Consider the following 20807-nt stretch of genomic DNA (forward strand, 5'->3'; position numbering starts at 1 on the left):
AGGTAGGACAGAGTAGTGCTGGCCGCTGGGCGGCATCTACAACATCCCCTTTGTTCCCCCACACTACAAGCAAGGAAGCGCAGCCCGTCCCATTTCTATCTCTCTACCCCCATCTCCCTGTCTCTCTCTCTCCCCTCCCTTTCTCTCTCCCTCCGGATCGCTCCTGCCTTTCTTTACGAAGCCTGCCTTATACGTTGTGACTGTGTATGATCATTTGTTGTGGGAACATCCCAACAATTGCCTCTTCAGCAAGAGCGTTGAACATGGCATGAACAGTGTGGGCATCCATTCAAAAAACATATGAGTCATTACCCAATAATGAGCAACTGCTTTATTTCCTGAGATAATCCTACTATGATGTGCAACTCTTTTGTATTTAAAGGGATAGTTAACTTAAAAATGAAAATGTAATCATCATTTACTCAATCTCATGTTGTTCCAAATCTGTATGAATTTATTTCTTCTTTTGAACGCAAAAGAACATATTCTGAAGAATGTGTGTAACAGTTGCTGGTAGCCATTGACTCACATAGTATAGAAAAAAACTATGGAAGTCAATGGCTACCAGCAACTAAAAGGTTATTGACAATCTTAAAAAATATCTTCTTTTGTGTTCAACAGAAGAAAGAAACTCATTTTGAAACAACTTAATTGAGAGTTTAGACAGGATTTTCATTTTTTGGTGAACTATCCCATTTAAGTTGAGAAACAAACAAACAAAACTCTTATAAAGTTTTTATTACATACAGTTCTAAAAATAAAGATTCCAAAAGGGGGTTTCAGAAGAACATAAAACATTTATTTTTAAGAGTGTACACAGACAGATGGATAGATAATTATCAAAGGACAGTTCACCCAAAAGTAAAAACTCTGTCATAATTTACTAAGCTTCATGTCATTCTTACCTTTATGAATTTCTTCTGTGGAACAAAAAAGAATATTTTGAAGAATGGTTTTATCCATATAATGAAGGTCAATGGGGTTCAAAACAACCTGGACAAAAATCCCTTTAAAATATCTTCTCTATGGTTCCACACAAGAATGGTTTGGAACATCATGAGGGTGTTAAGTGAGTAAGTACTGCCAGAATTTTAATTCATGGGTGAACTGTCCCTTTAATTGAAAAGCTTCAGAACAACAGGTCATGCATCACTGAGGTAAAACATGAAGCCCTCTACTCATGATTTGATGACAGATATTTGGTGTTGATATCACCAAAAGTGGTGTGAAATCACTCTGCTCTTTTACACATAGTCATGCAAATAAAAGAGCTGCTTGATTGCAGTGCTGTTCATTACAAGCCTCTTCAGGGTCCCAGTGACACAGACACAGGGTTCTGGTGCCAGCAGAAACGGCCCTGACTAAACTCCTGCTAAACCCACCCCTCCACACCACAGTCCACTCCACTCCTCCACTACACTCCGTTGAGTACCCTTGGCATATCTGTCTCCCTCATTGTCTAATTTGGCTCATTATCATGCAGACACACTTCAGCAGGGGGTGCTCCCTCATCTTAACCTCATAACTGATTGCGGCCATTGATAAATACCTGTTTAAATCAGTGGCCTGAAAGAATCCCATATGGAAAAAAATTATACATCATATTAAAAAGTATTTATATATATGTGTGTGTGTGTGTGTGTGTTACATTTTCCTTACAGCAGCCTACATTTAGGCTTTATTAAAAATTATTTATTTTTATTCAAATGTGTTATGTTCACATGTTAAAGAAAAATAAAGTTACAAACAAATACAAAACAAAAAGGTTTTCTTCAAACATGACATGTAAATGTATTTTCTGGGATGGATTTGTTTTGCTGAATTTTCAGCAGTCATTACTCTAGTTTTCAGTGTCACATGATCCTTCAGAAATCATTCTAATATGCTGATTACCTGAAGAAACATTTTTTATTATTATCAAAACAGTTGAACAGTTGAAAACAGTTGTGCTGCTTAACATTTTTCAGAATTCTTTGATGAATAGGAAGTTCAAAAGTACAGCATTTATTTAAAACAGAAACCTTCTGTAACATGACTTTACTGTTACTTTGGATCATGCAACCTTGCTAAACAAAAGTATTTCTTTTTTAAAAAAATTAAAGTTTCTGTGCAATTACATAAGTTTCGCATATCTTTTCTTGTCTCATGACTCATGAGTATGAGCATGTTAAAACACGTTTCAATAGCACTGGGGTTGAAAAAAGTACTATCCATTGCTCTATGTAAAACAGAAAAAAAGTAAGAGTTCATCTAAACTGTCTGTTTCACTGACTCCATTTAAAACTGATTCAATTATTTGTCATGACTCAGAATAAAGAAAGTCAAAAGTTCTCTGTGTGACATTGCTCATACAGTACATTAAAATATATATATTCTTAAATATATCCAAGTAAAGATTACTGGTTATTACCATTCAGTGGTATATTGATTATAAATTAATAAATAAATAAAATATTAATCAAGCTTCAATATATTTTGTTTCAGCTATTTAAAAATGCTATATTTTATTTCGAAACATTTGGCAACAAAGTCTGTAAAAAAATATTTTCTTGACTATATTGCCCAGCCAGTAGTGGCCATGGAAGGTCAGAAGTCAAAACCGGTCTGAAATCTGATTCCCTTTTTTCTTCATTTATTTATTATTCATTGTGGTTGGCCCATGTCTGAGGTGCACCACGTGCCAGGCTGTCAGACAAGCATGACATGAATCTCCCCTATGCGAATCCAGCTGCCCACTTTCCCTATGGCCAAGGTTATCGCATTTCCCTCTTGTACCGCCTCCACATCAGAATCAGACCCTCACGACCCAACTCCTCTTACTGCATACATGTGCAGAGCAATGCTGCACACCCTGAGTCATGCAACATTTCAGAAAGAGAAACCTGGAGGGAAAACGGAGAGATATGAGAATGTGTGTGCATAACACTCTTGCCTTGCAGGAAGTGGGTAGGTAAAGAAGAGAGGACAAGATAAAGAGCAGAAACACAAAGAACTTGCATATTTAATTATAGGGATCATCTTAAGACGAGCAAGCGCAGGAATTTACAAGAAAGCCTACTAGCAACGTTGTGATAACAGTTATTTTAAAATAAACAGAAAATGCGATCGCTGGATAACAATCACCATTTCAATAGCAAGGAAACAGAAGATAAATGAAAAAGGGTTATTGTAAGTCATCCATCACTGCTCTCCCTAAGGTGCTGTGTATTAAGCAAAGAACAGCAGGCCATGCCATGAGGCGTGCTGTGCTTTAAGAAAAAAAAATGGAAAGAAGGCTGAACTTTGTGTACACACTTGTGTTTTATCCCATTTCCATGGTGATTATGCAGAACAATATTGATATAACACAGCATTTTCCAACCCTCCTCCAGACATTAGTAGGTTTGCACGTCTCACATGAACATACGCTCAAATAAATACACTTACACACCCGGGTTGGAGCAAAACCAATGCAGTGATGGTTGTGGTTTTGGAAGTGGACTCCATATATGACAGGACACCATACATCATGCTGTTTTTCTCTTTCATTCTGTGACTCTCCTGGCTGGGGCTGGAGAACTTCAAAACGCTCAAGATGTGTTTATTGGGAGCCAAATTTTTGAGTGGACACAAAGACCCAGAACGAGCGGAAAGGTCCTACATTAATGGCATGATGTTTTGGCACAGAACATATTCAGTAAAATCCGGCAGGAAAAGGAAGATATTTCATTAAAGGTTGGTGCCATGACTAAAAGGAAATTTTCTGTGGGAGAATAAAGAGATAATAATTCAACATGAATATGAAGGAAAAGGGTCAATGACACAACACTCTTTGTTTTATCTGCATCTATTAATTTATTTGAAATTCTTTAACTCATGCAATGACTTGAATGACTATCATTTTCATTTGAATAAATCAAAAATCATTTTGACACATTTTTTGGGAGGCATAATGAGGTGGGATATGGGGACAGGTTTAGTGGTATGGGTTGGTTAAAGTGTAAGGAATGGATCAATAGTGTAATTATAAATGTAATAACAGAGATTAAGTAATTATAGATGTAATTACACACAGGTATTTTTAAAAATACAAGTACAATGTAAAAATGTACAAGTACACAATAACACTGTACCAAACGATTCGTTTAAATGTAAGTACATAGTAAGGCCACTTAATATAAAGTGGGACCAAAAAAAGACTTTTCTTAAAAAGGAAACCAAATTAAGCATAATCTTTTATTATTATATCTAAACAAAATTAAGGGGGTAAAACATAAAACAGGAAAGATATCAGGTAGAAGACCCTCGTTAGAGTCAATAGGCCTCCTAAAATCTAAAATAATTTGACCTTTTTAATGCCAAGCCAAAGTTGTAAAACATAATGTGGTAATTCATTGTATTTGTTTAAAAAAATACAGTGAACTATATATTTGAGAGTGTTATTGACAATAAAGATTAAGATTATTCTCACATGTAAAGTATTCAAGGTGTAAGGAAAATACTTGAGATTTCCACACCACATTAAATATTTCATATCATTGCATTTAAACTTTTTTTAGTCCACATGACAAGTGCATTTCTATTTTTCAATGTTGTTGTACACTCACATATTTGTCACTGGCACTTTCTCTTAGTGTGTCTGTGAGTGTGTACACTGGCTCCATCAAAACTTTATCACGTGTGCTTGTGAGTAATTTGCCATAATGTCTGTAAATAATGTGCTTGAATGAAAACATAATTACATGGGCGAGCACGAAAACTAAGCAAGTCTTTCTGGTGTGTGTCTGTGCACTTAATGCCCAATGAATGATTGCATTCCTATTGTGCTATTCATAGACTCACGACTAATGTAACAGTACCAAACCCATGTTGAGAGAGACAGTAATTGCAGAAAACAGGTACGTTTCTACAGTGGTCACACTTGACGGCAAACATTCTCCTATCATGACTTGCCTTTTTTCTCCGGCTGACTAATTCAATAAACATTCCAGCGTTGGACATTGCACTGTCTGCAAACTTTGAAACTGTTTTCTCTAAACATTGGATATTTGTCTTTCTCACATCAAGCAGTTGTTTGATAGGGTACAGTTGTTTGATCCATGGTACGGACGGCATGAATTTATTAATATTAGTCACAGCTGAAGATGGTCTGAGTCATAAAAAAACATGTTTTCACCAACATGGCTTCAAACTAACAGACATGACAGAAGAAGAAGAAGAAAAAGAAGCGAAAAACAGCAGATTTCAAATGAAAAGGATCGAATGTCTTAATAAAAAAAAAAAAACTCATAGCAAAAAGCAATCATTTTGGTATTTAGGGCTTCTGCATGCCAGCACCTACGTATTCAACATGTCTCTTTGTGGAGCTGCTAAAGAATGTCTTAAATCCAAATTTCCATGTTCTTCTTTTTTTCCCCCCTATTTAATTTTGGTATTTTGTGGTCCACTGCTTCAGTTATTTTAGTTTCTGTTTACTTGCTGAAAACACTTCAGCATTTGTTGCCGTGTCTGCTCCCTCTGACATGGCCTGTTGAAGAGAATGAAGCCACAGATGTCACTAAGAACATCAGACACAGAAAAATGAAAGGCACCAGAGTGCTTAGGATTGTGGGTAATGAAATGATTGAACAACCCTGAACCAAAGCCCCTAATGAGATATGATAATGAGATAAGAGCTACACCAACAATCACTGATCACAGTTCGATGTTCTCAGTATCAATATTAGCCAAATTCAGAGTTTGATGACCCAATTTATGTCCTGTAAAACAGAAAAATGAGACAATAATTACACATTTGCAGTCCAGACTCCCTTGAGCCAGGCCATTTATGGGTACATTGTTCAGCCTGGTCAGTGTGGTTGTTCGAGGAGCACAGTGGCGTGATCTTTGCGGTGGGTGCGTATGAGTTGTCTATTTACAATGGATGGAGGAAGACCCCTATGGAGAGAGTTTGCTGCTCCAATAACTAAGGTCCAGACTCACAACTTTACAACACAAATATTACAGTCACTATGAATCTCGTGCTGAACATTTTAGTCAGAACTACTGAGCTCCTAATCTATAGTCCTCCCTTTGTTGAACATGCACTCGTTCAGTGAAGTCTGTGAAGTTGAACTAACTTAGTGTCAGGACAATTCTTTATGCAAAATCTAAAATACTGCCATGGTTTTATAACATTTAAGATAAGGATACACCTTAAAGATGTAAGTTATGCACAAAGTAAAACAGGTCTCAAATGCAATAAGCGTGTTTTTTTTTTCTTCTAAAATGGTCAATTAATCAACAGGTGAATAGTTTTATTTTTGTTGTTTGTTTTTTTTTTTTTTTACAATTTTTGCTGTTTTTGCCATTATTGTGAGAGAGGGGGGATGGGATCGGCAAAGAGCTTGGGACCCAAACTCGGGACGCCTGAAGCACAACAGTGCTGTATGTCGGTGTGCTTGCTGCCCACGAGGCTACTGACAACTGAAATCGAGAAATCTGATATTGAAACAGTAGTTTGTAGTAATGTTCTTTTAAAATAACACCAGTGTCTAATGGTAAGATCTGTAAAATTACTGTAAAAACTAATTTAAACAGTTTGAAAAACGCAAAAAGTTTTACAAAATGATAAAACTCACATTTGAATAAATGTTAATATTTATAAAATATTAAATAATTAATATTTTATATAAATTATTAACAAATACTAATAATATTGTGTAATTTTATTACAATTTTACTATATTGTTCTATTTTAATATATTCTGAAATGTAATTTATTTCTGTGATGGCAAAGTAGAATTCTCAGCATCAATTACTATTATAGGTTAATATGCTGATTTGGTGCTAATGAAACTATTTTTCTTATTATTGTCAGTGTTGAAAACCGATTTTTAAGAATTCTTTGATGAACAGGCACTCCAAAAGAACATTAATTTATAATAACCGTAAATGTAACTGTCACTTTAAATCCGTTTTGTGCATCCTGGATAAATTATTGTATGAATTATGTATTTTCTTTCCAAAATAAATAAAATAAAATAAATACAACTCTTACAAGCACTATCCACCGTATATCCATGCCTGTAACTCTCTACATCTTATTCCCTTCTTGTGGGACTACATTTCCCAGGATCCTCTTCAACACAAAGCCATCTGAACTAATTTGCTTCAGAAGTCACTTTTTCTTTGTACTAATTTCACTCACTTACAAAGTGATTACCTGACCTTCGTAAGAACACTAATGCCTCCTTCGGTTAATATCAACCTCCTTTTCCCTCTCTTTTTCCCTCTCCTGGGTCACACTTACACACACACACACACACACACACACACATATTAGGCTGCTGTATCTGTGTATGTGCCTCAGGGCTTCTCCGGCAGAGTGAAAGAAAAGCTTTAGCTATCACAGCTGTTCCCAATGCTTTAGTCCCCATTGCTCAGCAACAGAGAACAAAACAAAAGCACATCCCTCCCCTTCAGCCCTTTCCATCTCCTCCCATCCTCTCCAGCACCACTACCACATTACGAACCATTCGCTCTGCTCCTGCTCACTCTCTCTCTCTCTCACACACACACACACTTCTGTCCTCATACCCTCACCCCTCCCACCATCCTCACACACAAACACCAAGTCCTTTGTCCACATTCACTTGGCAAAATATATATTCTGCACTAAGAGTGATTAGGAGTCTTGCCAGAACAGTAGTATGAACAGTAGACAACTCGTGTTCTGCTGAAACAAACCAATAAGTAAACAAACCAAACTAAAGCTCCACACAAACTTGTCATTTCTGTTGTTGTGTTTTACTTGCTGAGGAACTTACTAAACACATTGTCACAAGTCTAATTTGTCAACATAAACTTGGGAAAGACAGTTTGAATATTTGAGGCTAAAAGAATATAAACTTTCACACAGACTACGTCCCAACAATGGCAGCAAGAGTCACATACATTCAGCAAATGCGTATAGGCCCAGGCTAAATGTAAACATTGGGAGCAGTGAGACAAGACATTATTTTAACTGGCATGGTAAATATAACATTGGGTCGGATCATTGAAAGCATGTTAAATGCTCCTTGCCCCGTCTAAGGCAGACATATTGCTATTCACAAGATACAGTGAGAGGGAAGCCAGACACAAATAAGCAAGGGGCCAATATTGGACCAATATTAGTATAATAAATGTAATAAATATAATATTGACAGATACCAATATATTGCGTATTCATAGCAGTGTTTGATATTGACAAAAAATTACATTCCAATGTTGAAATATCTAATGATTTAAAAAAAAGAAAGGAAAAACATAATATAAATAATATGCCAGTAGGTGGCACCAAGTCAAAGCTGTAATGAGTGAGTCACTGAGTCATTCATTCAAATAAGTTGTTAAAATGGCACATAATGACCTGCATCACAGTATGCAGTAAATTTGTATTTGAAATTATTTTGCAACCGATAAAAAGTATGTTCTATAAAATATGAATGCAGATGAAATTCAGACATACTACATCCCCATGCTGTTACTGTCATGTGAGCTACCAGTGTCAGTTGTGTCCCTTTACTGCCATTCATAAATACTCTCAGATGAGATAATAAAGACACCATCCAATGCACAATTCAGAATCCTGCCGGAAGGAGTAGGTCATCGAGGTACTCTTTGCCTTTGTTTTTCACTGGGGTGGAAGTGGCTCAGTGGTTCATGTAGGTTGTCTACAAACTGGAAGGTTGGTGGTTCAATCCCCGGAATGTGAGGCAAATTGTAAAGCGCTTTGGATGGCCATGTGGTCTGTTGAAAGCGCTATATAAATGCAGTCCATTTCAAATACTATAGTATTGGACATATTCTCCGTTTTTATCCTACTGTGTAGTAGGGAATTTTTTTTATTCTGGACACAGCATCTATCTTTATGAATGGTTTATTGGATCACTGACTCACCCAATTTGTTCAAAAAACATTCTAAAGTTCTGTTTTACCATAGCCTACACAAAACAATAATGACTCTATAGAGTCTAAAATGTAAGTTAATTAATACAAACTTATTGTTTATTAAACTGTTGTCCACCAATATTACATTTATAATCACAAAGACTGTGATATTGTTTATCATATGATATACACACAAAAACTTACAGGGTAGTTTTATGCCCCAGTATCTTGAATTTTGGGTGTATTTTTGTTTTGTTTTGAGCATAGTGATTGAAAACACAATAACAATCAGCTTGCAAGTATTGCATATAATATACATATTGCACACCCCTAATCCATGCAATACAATTTTTGGTTAATTTCCAGGTTTAAATTAGTCATTGAATCCCATATTTTCAATGTAATCGTTGACTTGATCCCCAATACAGGTTTGTAAAAAGACAAAGACTGAAATATAGAGGGTGGTGGTGTCTCTTTCTGCATGATAAACTTAAGCAAGTTGCTTTCTATCTCTTCCAAACTTTATGCTGAACACCATAATGAGGAGGATTAAAAAGAAATACAATAGGTGTCTCCTAACAGCGCTTTAAGTTTCCCAACAGCCAGCTGACAATAGGGAGGAGCAGTGCCTGTCAAACACCAGGTCACAACACTGACAACCCACCCAATCACCACGAGCAGGAGCGCGTGAATCTCATATGGCACACAGTGCCCACAGCCTATTCTCACACTCAGCCATGATTTTGACCCTGACATGCTAGGTGAAGGAGTCGGATTAGATATCGAGCATCTGTTTGATGAAACGGTGAAGGCGTCTGAATGGCGTGCCTCTCTCTGAGACAGCTGCTGTGCTATTAGAGCTTCTGTAGGTGCTTCAATGGTTCACACGCCTCAACAGTGAACACGAGAGAATAACAAAATTATAAAAATATGTTTCCGTCTTAGGGATCTCTTAATAACCTTCACCTTTATCAGAAGTCTTCAACCATTTTCAAGGTTTGGGACCCAACGTTGATGTTCCATACTTTACACACTGCATGTTAAACTTTACCTATATGAAAAAAAAGACACATCAATGTATTTATACTTTCTTATGATGCTTACATATACTTAAACATCACACTTTAAATGTATTTAATGTATAAAAAGTTTTTTGTGTGGGTGTAATGAAACTTTTTGTTGAACTTTAATTTTAACTTGTAATGAAAATAAAAATTATATCAATTTAATTAGATTTTTTAACTTTTTGACTTTTGTATTATTTTTTTTACTTTAAAACAATAAATTAAATTAAATTGTTCCAAAGCAGTTTTACAGACAGACAACAGAAAAAAAATGAAGAAAATTGTACCCCAAAATTAAATTTTTACATTTTACAAATACACCACCCAAATACTTGGAAGACTACCTGTTGAAGATCCTTGGTCTATAACTTTTGACTCTATTTGAATCTTTCAATTCACTTACACACACACAAAAAAATATGACGTTTCACATCAAAAATTTTTGAAAGTTCACCGCTTAAAAGAGTGAACTTGCTTCAACACACCAGCTCAATTGTTTCTATGTTAACTAAGACGCCTTTTTGTAAAAGATAGTTATTTTACAGCTACTGGCGGCTGGAGAAGAGAAATTGGCTCAAAGTGGTGTAATAATAGACAGTTTTATAATAAGAGTCGAGTCGACTTTGCTCCACTCCACAGACATAATGAGAAGGCTGGACGAGAGGGCCAGGCATGTGAGAATGCACCCTTTATTCCTGCAGCTCAGAGCCTCACTAAAGCCTCTGTTGTGCGGGTTTGGCATACATTTATGACACAGGGCACCAAACCAGCACCGGTTCTGCATCTTTGACTACAACATGGGGCTCAGATGTTAACACATGCTGCACACTGTGCAATGAGCCCACAGCAGTTAATCAGCTGATAATTACCCCAATGGTGTAAACACACTCACGACCATAGGCACCAGAGCGACTGTGGAATGACAAGAGGTTTATTAAGTACTCTGATAAGGTACCAAGCGTGTAAAGTAATGACACCTTGTGAAAACATGGTATAAATTGAAACTAAAGTTGCACATCAAGAAATATCTGGTGTTGGTGGCAGAAAATAATAAGCTGAGGTTTGTAAACTGTTGTGTGAGAGGTTGAGGTTTGATCTTTCTTACTGTACTCAGTGTCCTGCTGCCTGTCTGATAAGATCCCAGAGACAGACACACCCACGGATTCTCCTCATCTATTATTCAATAATACAGACAATTCACAGCACAATCAGACTAGAGAAGAGACTATTTGAAAAGCAACAACAACGCCATGTCTCTGATAGACAAAGAGATTGGGCAGGATGCAGGACTTTAATGTCCGTGTAGGCTTGATGAAAAACCTTGCATAATGAAATGAACCAAACATAACAGATCAATAAACAATACTGTAAGAATGGTTTCAAATAAGTAATCTCTGGCAAGGCAAAACCAGAAATTAAATTAATCCTGGATGACACTGTCCCCTTCAATTGTATTTAAATGAAAACTCTGTCAGCATTTACTCACATTTACGGATAAGAATGTATTGGCTATGTATAATTGCAATTAAGTGCCGGAACTTTCAAGCATCTTTCAAAAAAGCATCAAAGAAAAACCATGCACTATATTCTATATATAGAGGAAATTATGTTTTTGGAAAAAGTTATACTCGCCAAGTCAGCATTTATTTGATTGAACATACTGCAAGATCAGTAATATTGTGAAATACATTTAATACAATAGAATATATATTTAAAATATACAATTTAAAATAACTGTTCTCTATAGTCAAATGTATTCAGCAGTCATTATTCCAGCTTCAGAAGTCATTTTAATATGGTGTTTTGATGATCAAGAAATACTTTTAATTATTACCTTTTCTAAAAATAGTTTCATGATTTTCAGGAGACTGTGATAAAAAAAATCCAGATTGAATGGAAAACTGAAATCTTTTTTAACATTATAAATTCATTTTGATAAATTTAATGCATCCTTGGCTGAATATATATATATATATATATATATATATATATATATATATATATATACATATATACATATACATATACCAAAAACAAAAGATTTAGAATATGGCACACAATTCATATGGACTCAAAACTACTGACTATAAAGACAATGCAACCAGCAGATTTAAAATTTTAGTGTTCAAAGAAAAAATAAAGAATGCCATGAAGTTAAGTAAATGATGACAGAATGTTTATTTCAGAGTGAACTGTCCCTTTAAGACATGTTCACTGCAGGACAGAGAGATCTTGTATGTCCAGCAGAAGATGTGTGCTTCAGTGCTTAGTCATCAGAATTCCCCTGTTTTCTGCAATACACACAGGAGCGTATCAAAGCAACCCTCAGGGGGAAAACATACCACACCACAACATTATTCAATTATTAAAGGTGCTCTAAGTGATGTCACACATTTTTTAGGCCAAAACATTTTTTGTCACATCCAGCAAACATCTCTTCACTATCCGCTAGCTGCTTGTCCCCTGAACACACTGTAAAAAAACGGGGTCTCTCTAGACACCACAGGCTCCACAAACAACAAGAAAAACAAACTGGGCTCACCCGCACCACAAAACATAACAAACTGTTCCAGCCAATAACCGACAAGAAAGATTTGGGGGGTTAGTGCACGGATGAGGAGGAGGGAGGGTCTATCTAGCCTCCGTTTTGTTTGACAACAATTTGAACGTCAACAAGAAGTTACGACTCCCGGCATCGCTTAGAGCACCTTTAAATACTACTGATTACAGCTATATTTATTTTTCCTTAAAGTCCGCTTGAACCGGAAGTTGCAAACGACTTTTCTCCAGTGTTGTGACGTATTTTCCGAGAGAAACGGAATACTAAATAAGGAAAAATAGTGGGCGTGGCTTTATTTTCCAACTAGCACCTGATTGGATCTAGAAAAGTAGGTGTTTAATGACAGATATCTCACAAACCCCATTTCGTGTTCTGTCCAATTTTTGAAGCATTTGGCATGAAGTGCTTCGAGCACATCCGTGACCTCTCTGTTATCCTTCCTTTCTCAAAATGTAAAAATTCGAGCGATCTAGACCGTAACGAGGGAATTTTAGGGAATGGGAAAAGTGTTTCGTGAGTGCCTCAACCAAAAAAGGAACCTCCTCGCCATCTCTCCTTTCACGCGCTGTCAATGCTAGCAAACACACAGGCAGCCTGTCTACTGTCGGTTGGAGGGGCGTGGTTACGAATGCTAAGCAGACACCCAAACCGTCAAACCCACGTCATCAGGGAAGGTCCTCAAATGCAGAGGGGAGGGGCATTTTTAGATTTTGATTAAAGATTACAAAGCCAAAAAATTTTTTTTTGTGGATTGACTTGCATGGATGAATTGTTCACCACAAAACGATCAATTTAGGTAAACAAAGTAAATAAGGTCAATTTTGAGTTCAGTTGGACTTCAAAAGAAAAAAATTGATGTAAAACAATTTCAGAGCTACATTCTAAATGAGACTATAATGATAACACACATTTACTGCAAAAGACTGACAAATGTACAAACATACTGTATGAAACCATTCACAAACTAACTCCTAGTATCTATCTAACTTAAAGAGGTGCCTACAGACAATGTATTCATGTATTCAGAAATGTTTATTGATTTGCCATTTTCCACCCGCGATATTCAAACATCTCATGACAACCAAGAATAGTTTATACAAGAAAAGAGGGAAAATTATTCTGATGTACAACTTGTGCACACAGCACAAATGTTTCTCATGCTAGAGTATGGAAGATAGGCTGCATTGAAAATATGCCAGATAAACAGATAAAAAAACAGGGCAAGAGAGACTGGGAGTCTTTATCAGGGGGTTTCCTGCATTTTTTGCAAGTGGTTTTACGGAATTGAATAATATCTGATGCAATCTGTGTTTTATGTGAGAACCACTAATGTGGTTGCTAATTCAACCAAAATATGTATGCCTGAATAACACAAAGCAGATTACTAATGTGAAGCATTGAATTGAACTTTATACTTTAAGAATTGTATACTTTAAAATACTATGAAAGAAATCAGAAACATGTCAACATTCTAAAACCCAAAGACGACAGAAAAACTGCCATTTACTGTGAAAACATGGCTAGATTCATATTCAATAATCAGGCACGGGAAGGGGGCCGTTTGTTGTATTTTTGGCATTTGCTTTCAGAGTTTAGATAATCAGGATCCATTAATTATCACAAATGCCACAGTTAAACAACTGAATAGCTATGGTAAATTTGTAAGGGGAGGTACAATGTAAAATAAAAATGCTCACATCCACAGTTTAAAATATTTTAGCTAGCTTAATATAAATAAGACTGAAGTTCAAAATTTAGTGTCAAATTTAAAAAGTCCTGGATCAACACAACTATAAAAAGGTTAAATATTAACTGACCGCAAGTAATCAACAAGCAACAATGTACATAAACTACCTTCAAAAAACATGGTGTGGTCATTCTGACCAGAAAATCCATTTGCAACATATCTAGTCTAAATTAAAACAGAAATAGTCAATATTTCCATGTCAGGCTATATGAACATACTTTGTGTCATATCAAATCCACAAAGGCAGAACAGTGAATTTTGAACATATATAAAGTGGAGGATGAATTTATGACTGGAGAGCATGTTAAGCTTCATGCATTGTCATGGTATGTGTAGATGCTATGCTTTTCCGAGGCCCCTCTCCGGCTCGTTCTCTCAGGCCTCCTTCTTCTTTAAAGGTGGATGTATGAAATATTAATGCTGCAGTACAACTGGCTGCAGGAGAGAGGCCTCTCTCTCAATATGTGTGCATGTGTCAGAGAGACAGCTGGCTAACTCTGGCATTGCTGCTGTTCCAGAGACACCCGATCTCTACAAAGCTCCCCGACCTGCTGGGGCCTTCGCTGCCACTGCTACTGCAGATCATTTGAGAGTAAATACTTGATAACACTGTTAGTATGGTATTACAAATAAGAGCAGTAGTTCTCAAGTGCTACTTGTATATGTCACTATTTGCATATTCTTTCAAACAGCTAAAAGCCTAAACAAGTATAAATGATTCAATCTTTCTTGACTTATTCAAAGAAAATTGCTGAAATAAACTTGAACAGAGCCACTTGTATCAGCAGTCTGACTTTGAGGATGAGAGGATCAACCACATTTCTCAACCCTGGCACATTTTCTTCTAAATGAATGACTGGTTCTTCCACATTTTGCAACACTTTTAAAGTGAAATGTCCAGTAAGTGGTGCTAAAACCACGTTCAATTTTGTCTGAAACAGATGAACATGAATCTGGCAATGTTTTATTACATTGGTTGTTGTACGAATTACGCAAGTTTGGAAATTAAATATGTGAGTGGTGCTAAATAATTCCCCATCGCATTTGAAAATGACATACCTATACGTACCCCAAACTTAAGCAATAGTGGTAACAAGATCAAACATGAGACCATACATTTGTTGAAGCTAGCTTGTTATTTTTGCTTGTGAGCTTCTTTATAGTCTTTTGCTCTCAGATCCATACCAAGTTTACCACATCACAAAACCATACATATGAAGCTGATTATCTGATGCAAATCTCAACATACATTAGTTTACAAGTGTTTAATGAAGGGGGTTTTTTTTAGCCAATCAGAAGCATCTTGAAAATCAACACAAAATACACATGAAAAATACCTTGACCAACTGCAGGAAAACAAATTAATCCTGATCAAACTGTGGTGACTTTAAAAGTTTATAACATATTATAGCACAAAACAGCAATACATGAAAATGGAGGCCGCAGGTTATAACGTTCTTAAGGGGAGTTTTGACACATCTCTCTAGAGGTTTAGCATTCAAAATCCCCAGGTCATCAGCGTGCTTGATGCTTCAGAGTTCAATACAGTGAATGTGCTTCCTGCACATTACAATGAAAAGCAGGTCACTGCCCCAGGCACTGGCAGTTCATTTACACAGAATTCAAAGCAAAAGCATTTGAGCAATTCAGTAACACTGGACTCATAATTTATAGCACATTATAGAATGTCAGAAAATGTAACTATGGCAATATTATGGATTAAAGCCTTCCATGAGAAGTCTACTAAAGACACAGGCTGGGCCTAAGCACATGTTACAAGAGTACAAAACAGACTACAGAATTAAGACGAGCTCCTAACTGGTAAATGTCATATCCATGCAAGACACTGTCATTATCCATGCAGGCTACATACTGCAGCTAAATACAGTTGTAACTTCTCTTCTGAGTGCTTAATCCCACTCTGTAAACACAAGGTTTGTTATTTATGGGAGTGACAACTGTATTCAACAACCAAAGTCACTTTTGCATCCTTTTAAAGTTTAAAAGCTTGCCATTGTAGGCCTATAGGAAAAAGCAAGCAATAAAATGTATTGTTTAGTCATATCTCTTTAGAGTAAAATACTGTGTAAAAATTAAACTTTCAATTTTGACAACATAAATATTATTCAAACGTAACAGGCTGGCTGGAGAGTGTATTAATTGGTCAACAATGACCTCTAATGAGGTGACGAGTCTGAACTCTGAGCTCTCTGTACACTGTACACAGCACACACCCTAATCTGGATTATCAACTAAATTAGATGTGTCTCTAATCCGCCATTGCCAAACTCTTGCCTTAACCACTTGATTTCAGATAGGCGGGAAACACAAACCAGTGGGGCTACCTTATCGGGTAGTCCCCTTTGACCCATGCATCCTCTACTTGCATTTCTATTATCTAGCTAGAATTTTTTTTTTTTTTTTTTTTTTTTCTTTTTGAGAAATATACAATTCAGTTATTTCAGACTACTGCAGTTCAAGGTTCATGCATGTAAAAAAAAATTCTTTGGCAGTGTAATAATTATTTTCAAGAGGGTCAACTTTTTAAAGTTGGTGTGCAATACAATTATTTTCTTAATGCATATTAATATTACTGTAAGTGATTAATTCATGCATATGTTATTTTTCATTCTTCTTGTGAAACAACAGACTTTTCTCTGGGTGACCTATGCAAGACTTCTCCAATCATTAAATCCAGTCCACATATCAAGATCCAATCAACAACCAGCGAACTGAACCAAGTCCTTGCCCTACATTTTCTTTTAAATTAATGCTTCCATTTCATCACAATTTAAAAAGACTTTTCATTAAATTACTTTCTGGTCATAATTGATTGAGGTGCATTTTAGGCAATCAATTTTTTTCTTTGGCACAGATTTCACTCATGTTCAAGCTGGTCAAGTGAATTCACTGCACTGACCATGAGAAACCTGCTTAGTTTAAATTTTGCTAAAATTTCAGTAATGCACCTTAATTTTCAGGTGACTGAAATGTTGTTTGAAAACCCTTCTAAAAATATTTCTATATTGAAATCTATTTATCAGAAAAACTCTGAAAACATTGATAAACAAAGAGAAAAACAAAGAAAACTCTTCAGTCGTTTAGTGATAATCTAGCATGGCTACTGTGCAAAAATAAAAATAAATCTGTAAGGGAGATCACTGTCAAGTCAATGGCCTCAGAAAACAGTTACATAATAAAACCAAATCACAAAAGAATGTCTTGCTTACTCGGGTCGATTACAGAAAAATATCGACACGCAGCAATCATAAGTATCTCGTGTGGCCTTCCTCGTTCCAAACATTAACTATTTTGCATCCAGAATGCGCCAGTGGTGGGCTTCTACTGGCAGGCTGTGTTTACAGATATTCCAAGTTTGTTGACGTACGTACTGTATGCAAACAGGTTACTGCTGGGGTCATTTCACGCTTGCAGGAGCGACCCACAAGACTGACCTGTCAAAACACTGGACTTTTTGTCTGAAAGTTCAGTAGGAACGTCCACTCACCCTTCTGAAGGACTTGCACGATCCGGTTAAATGAGTGTAAATCTCAGCGGATTTATTCTCGATTACGTTTACATTGCATTAGTGCATTCTGCATGCCTTGCTAGTCGACATGAATTCACATGGCACTCTCACATTCACATGAGCGCCCCGTGCCTCATCAGCCTGAGAAAAGAGTAAACAGATGCACATATGAGAGTCAGACTTCAAAGTGGGAGGCAGGTTGCCTTCGGTCGGTGACTCTCCTCGTAGTCGCAGTTGCAAGACATTGGATTCGAATGATAGGTTGTTATGTGAGACGAGGCGGAGTCCCAGTTCAGGCGCCCCGCCCCCTTTGGTAGAATCAGCCAACCAAAATGCAGAACAGGCTGCTGTTCGTCATGTTATTTAAAGAACCTAACAGACTAGTAATGTGGTGTTTACAGCACGATGAAAAATCTGAAAAAAAAAATCAGTCTAAAAACCATTTCACACTGACAAATTATACACGAGAAACATATCTACAATTTAAAATTTATATTTAAAATATAGAATGCTTATATATTTTGCCAAGGGGTCGCTGTAATATCTACTTGAAGTGTCGGTGGTAAGTTTCAGATTGCCAGGTTTGAGTTCATCAAGTGGCGGAACTGAGAAAAGGCAGCATGCTCTGGCAAGATGCCCACCGACAGCTTGGCTCAATCTTTTTTCTTACAAGTTCAATCTCTACTGCATAACAGGAAATGGAGTGTTCAAAAAAGCCTGCCACTGCGGAAAATAGGCATTAACTAAAAAGCAGGGAAAGTGGGAAAGATGTTTTCTCTCACATGCTTGTTCGTCGGTGAATTCACCAGCAAAGGATAATACTGATGTTTACTAAATGGCATAAAGGGCCAAGAAAGTCTACATACATTGTGTGTAGTGTGTGTGTGTGTGTGTGTGTGTGTGAGAGAGAGAGAGAGACACAGCTGATGGTGCGTGGTCTCATGGAATAAGTGCAAACAGTCATTAATCTTGGAGTCTGACATTGGATTTCAGTGTTCAGGGTAAAGCTTGCTGTCCTGACAGACTGGTCATTATCTGCTTACCATAACCTCCCTATTATATTGTAGGTCTCTTAAAAATAACAATATTTATGACAGCATAAAGTGTATAATGTAAGTGTAATGTTGTCATAATTCTCATTGAGAGAAGGGACTTCATAAATCACCATAATAAAGCAAATCCCCATTTATTATTAAGAGTACTTTTACAAGAATAAAAGGCTGGAGAAGAACAAAAATAACATGTATTTTTGCAGTGCATGGACATAATATTACAAGATGTTGTGCTTATATGTCGAATAAGCAATGATCAGTAGTGCCTGAGGACAATCACACCCAGTATTTTACTCAAACAGAGAAATAACTTTACAAGAGGAAAGAATGTCATCTGGTGGTTGGAGAATATTATTGCAGTTTTAGGCAGTTCAATTCTGCTTCTTTCTTTCTCAATTAAAGTTGCATGTCTGTTCACTTCTGGTTTAAAACCAGTTAGACAACAAAAAAAGCACAGTAGACTCTAGATGTTGCTTATAATGCACAGATTACTGTACTAATGAGTAAACAAAATATATGATATATATCCCAAAATTACGTTTATAGAAGCCATATTTTGGAATGGAAGTCAAAATTTAACCAGCTGTTTTACAACGTAAACCATCAAATACATTTAATGTAAATCTGGCACAGATATCAGATTTGTAACTATATTAGGAGGGGGTCATATGGAGAGAGCTCATCTTTCTTAAGCATGACAACAGCTGCAGGATGTGGTTAGATTTGACATAAGGTCAGACATTTGTTTGCCCTCTGTCTCATTGTATTACTTTTACAATGATTTTAACAATACCATACCTTTAATGCAAGCTCATTCATAAAATTCTTTTCAGTGTACCAGAAGACATTTTGGAACTATCTGGGGCCTTAAATATTAATTATATTCACATTTTGTCCAAGCTTTCTCACAGTGGGCTTCAATGTATTATAGTAACGGTTTGGCAGCTGTGAAATTGTATTCTTGGAACAGAATAGTTGAGGTTCAGGGGAAAGCAGCAACAGACAGATAAAAAGAACTGATATTTTCACTTCTTAGGGTTATTTAACTTGGGGCCAAATGTAGGTGAAAGTCTAAAATTATGGGTTATATCATTTGAATATTGCATTAAATTCCAGAGCGCAGAAATGGAAAAAAAAGGATAATCCTCAGAAAAAAATGTGGCAAATGCTGAAAAACTGCAAATGTTAATTATAATAATGATAAAAAATACAAAATTGCTTTTAAAATGACAAACAACAATAACATACAGCAATAATAATTGGATCATTCAATAAAAAGAATAATTTTGTGTCCTTCATGAATATATGTGAATAATGAAAGCTAACACTGTGTCTTATTTTATTAATATATTATTATAAATGACAATAGATATATATAAATACAAACAATATAATATAACAATATAATATTATAGACATATATTTTATTTTTCTCTTTAGTACAGTAATTTATATATTATATATTATATATATTAAACCTATTATATACAAGTACATACAAGTATATATATATAGGTGTGTGTGTGTGTGTATAGTGCACAGCATAAATGAGTACACCCCCTCTAAAACTTAACAAATTCAGTAATTACTTTTTACTTAGAAAACATGTTAGGGTTCTTCGGCGAAATAATGTTACAACAAGCATGCTTGATCAATAACCAAAGAAGAGTGCCAAAATTATTCAGCAAAATAAGATTTTCTTATCAAAGTGATAAATTGTTGTGTTGTAAAAATGAGTACACTCTCCTGAAAGTTATTTTCGATCAACAGCTAAGTATATTGAACCAAAACTTTTAAAGACAATCAATTTCCTGACGATTAAAAGTGTTATACATCCCAATGAATCATACTCGCTGGCAGCATTGGAAGCACTTGGGAGAGAACTGCCAGGTGACTTATTTTTTAGCATAAAAGAGGACAATGGTACAAAAGGAATACCAAATTATTGTTTTAAGTGTGGAAA

The 20807-nt window shown here is 36.0% G+C and overlaps 1 protein-coding gene across 2 annotated transcripts in view; it reads right to left on the reverse strand.

Annotated features, from left to right (window-relative positions):
- Nucleotides 1–17994, reverse strand: part of sertad2b (SERTA domain containing 2b) — a 32967-nt gene extending 14973 nt beyond the window's left edge. For both annotated transcript variants that reach the window (XM_059566297.1, XM_059566298.1), the window contains exon 1: nt 17772–17994. The gene's annotated coding sequence lies outside the window, so the exon portion shown is untranslated. The remainder of the gene's footprint in view (nt 1–17771) is intronic.
- Between the last annotated feature and the right edge of the window lie 2813 nt (nt 17995–20807).

Source organism: Carassius carassius, chromosome 14 (assembly GCF_963082965.1).
Source record: "Carassius carassius chromosome 14, fCarCar2.1, whole genome shotgun sequence".
Lineage (NCBI taxonomy): Eukaryota > Metazoa > Chordata > Actinopteri > Cypriniformes > Cyprinidae > Carassius > Carassius carassius.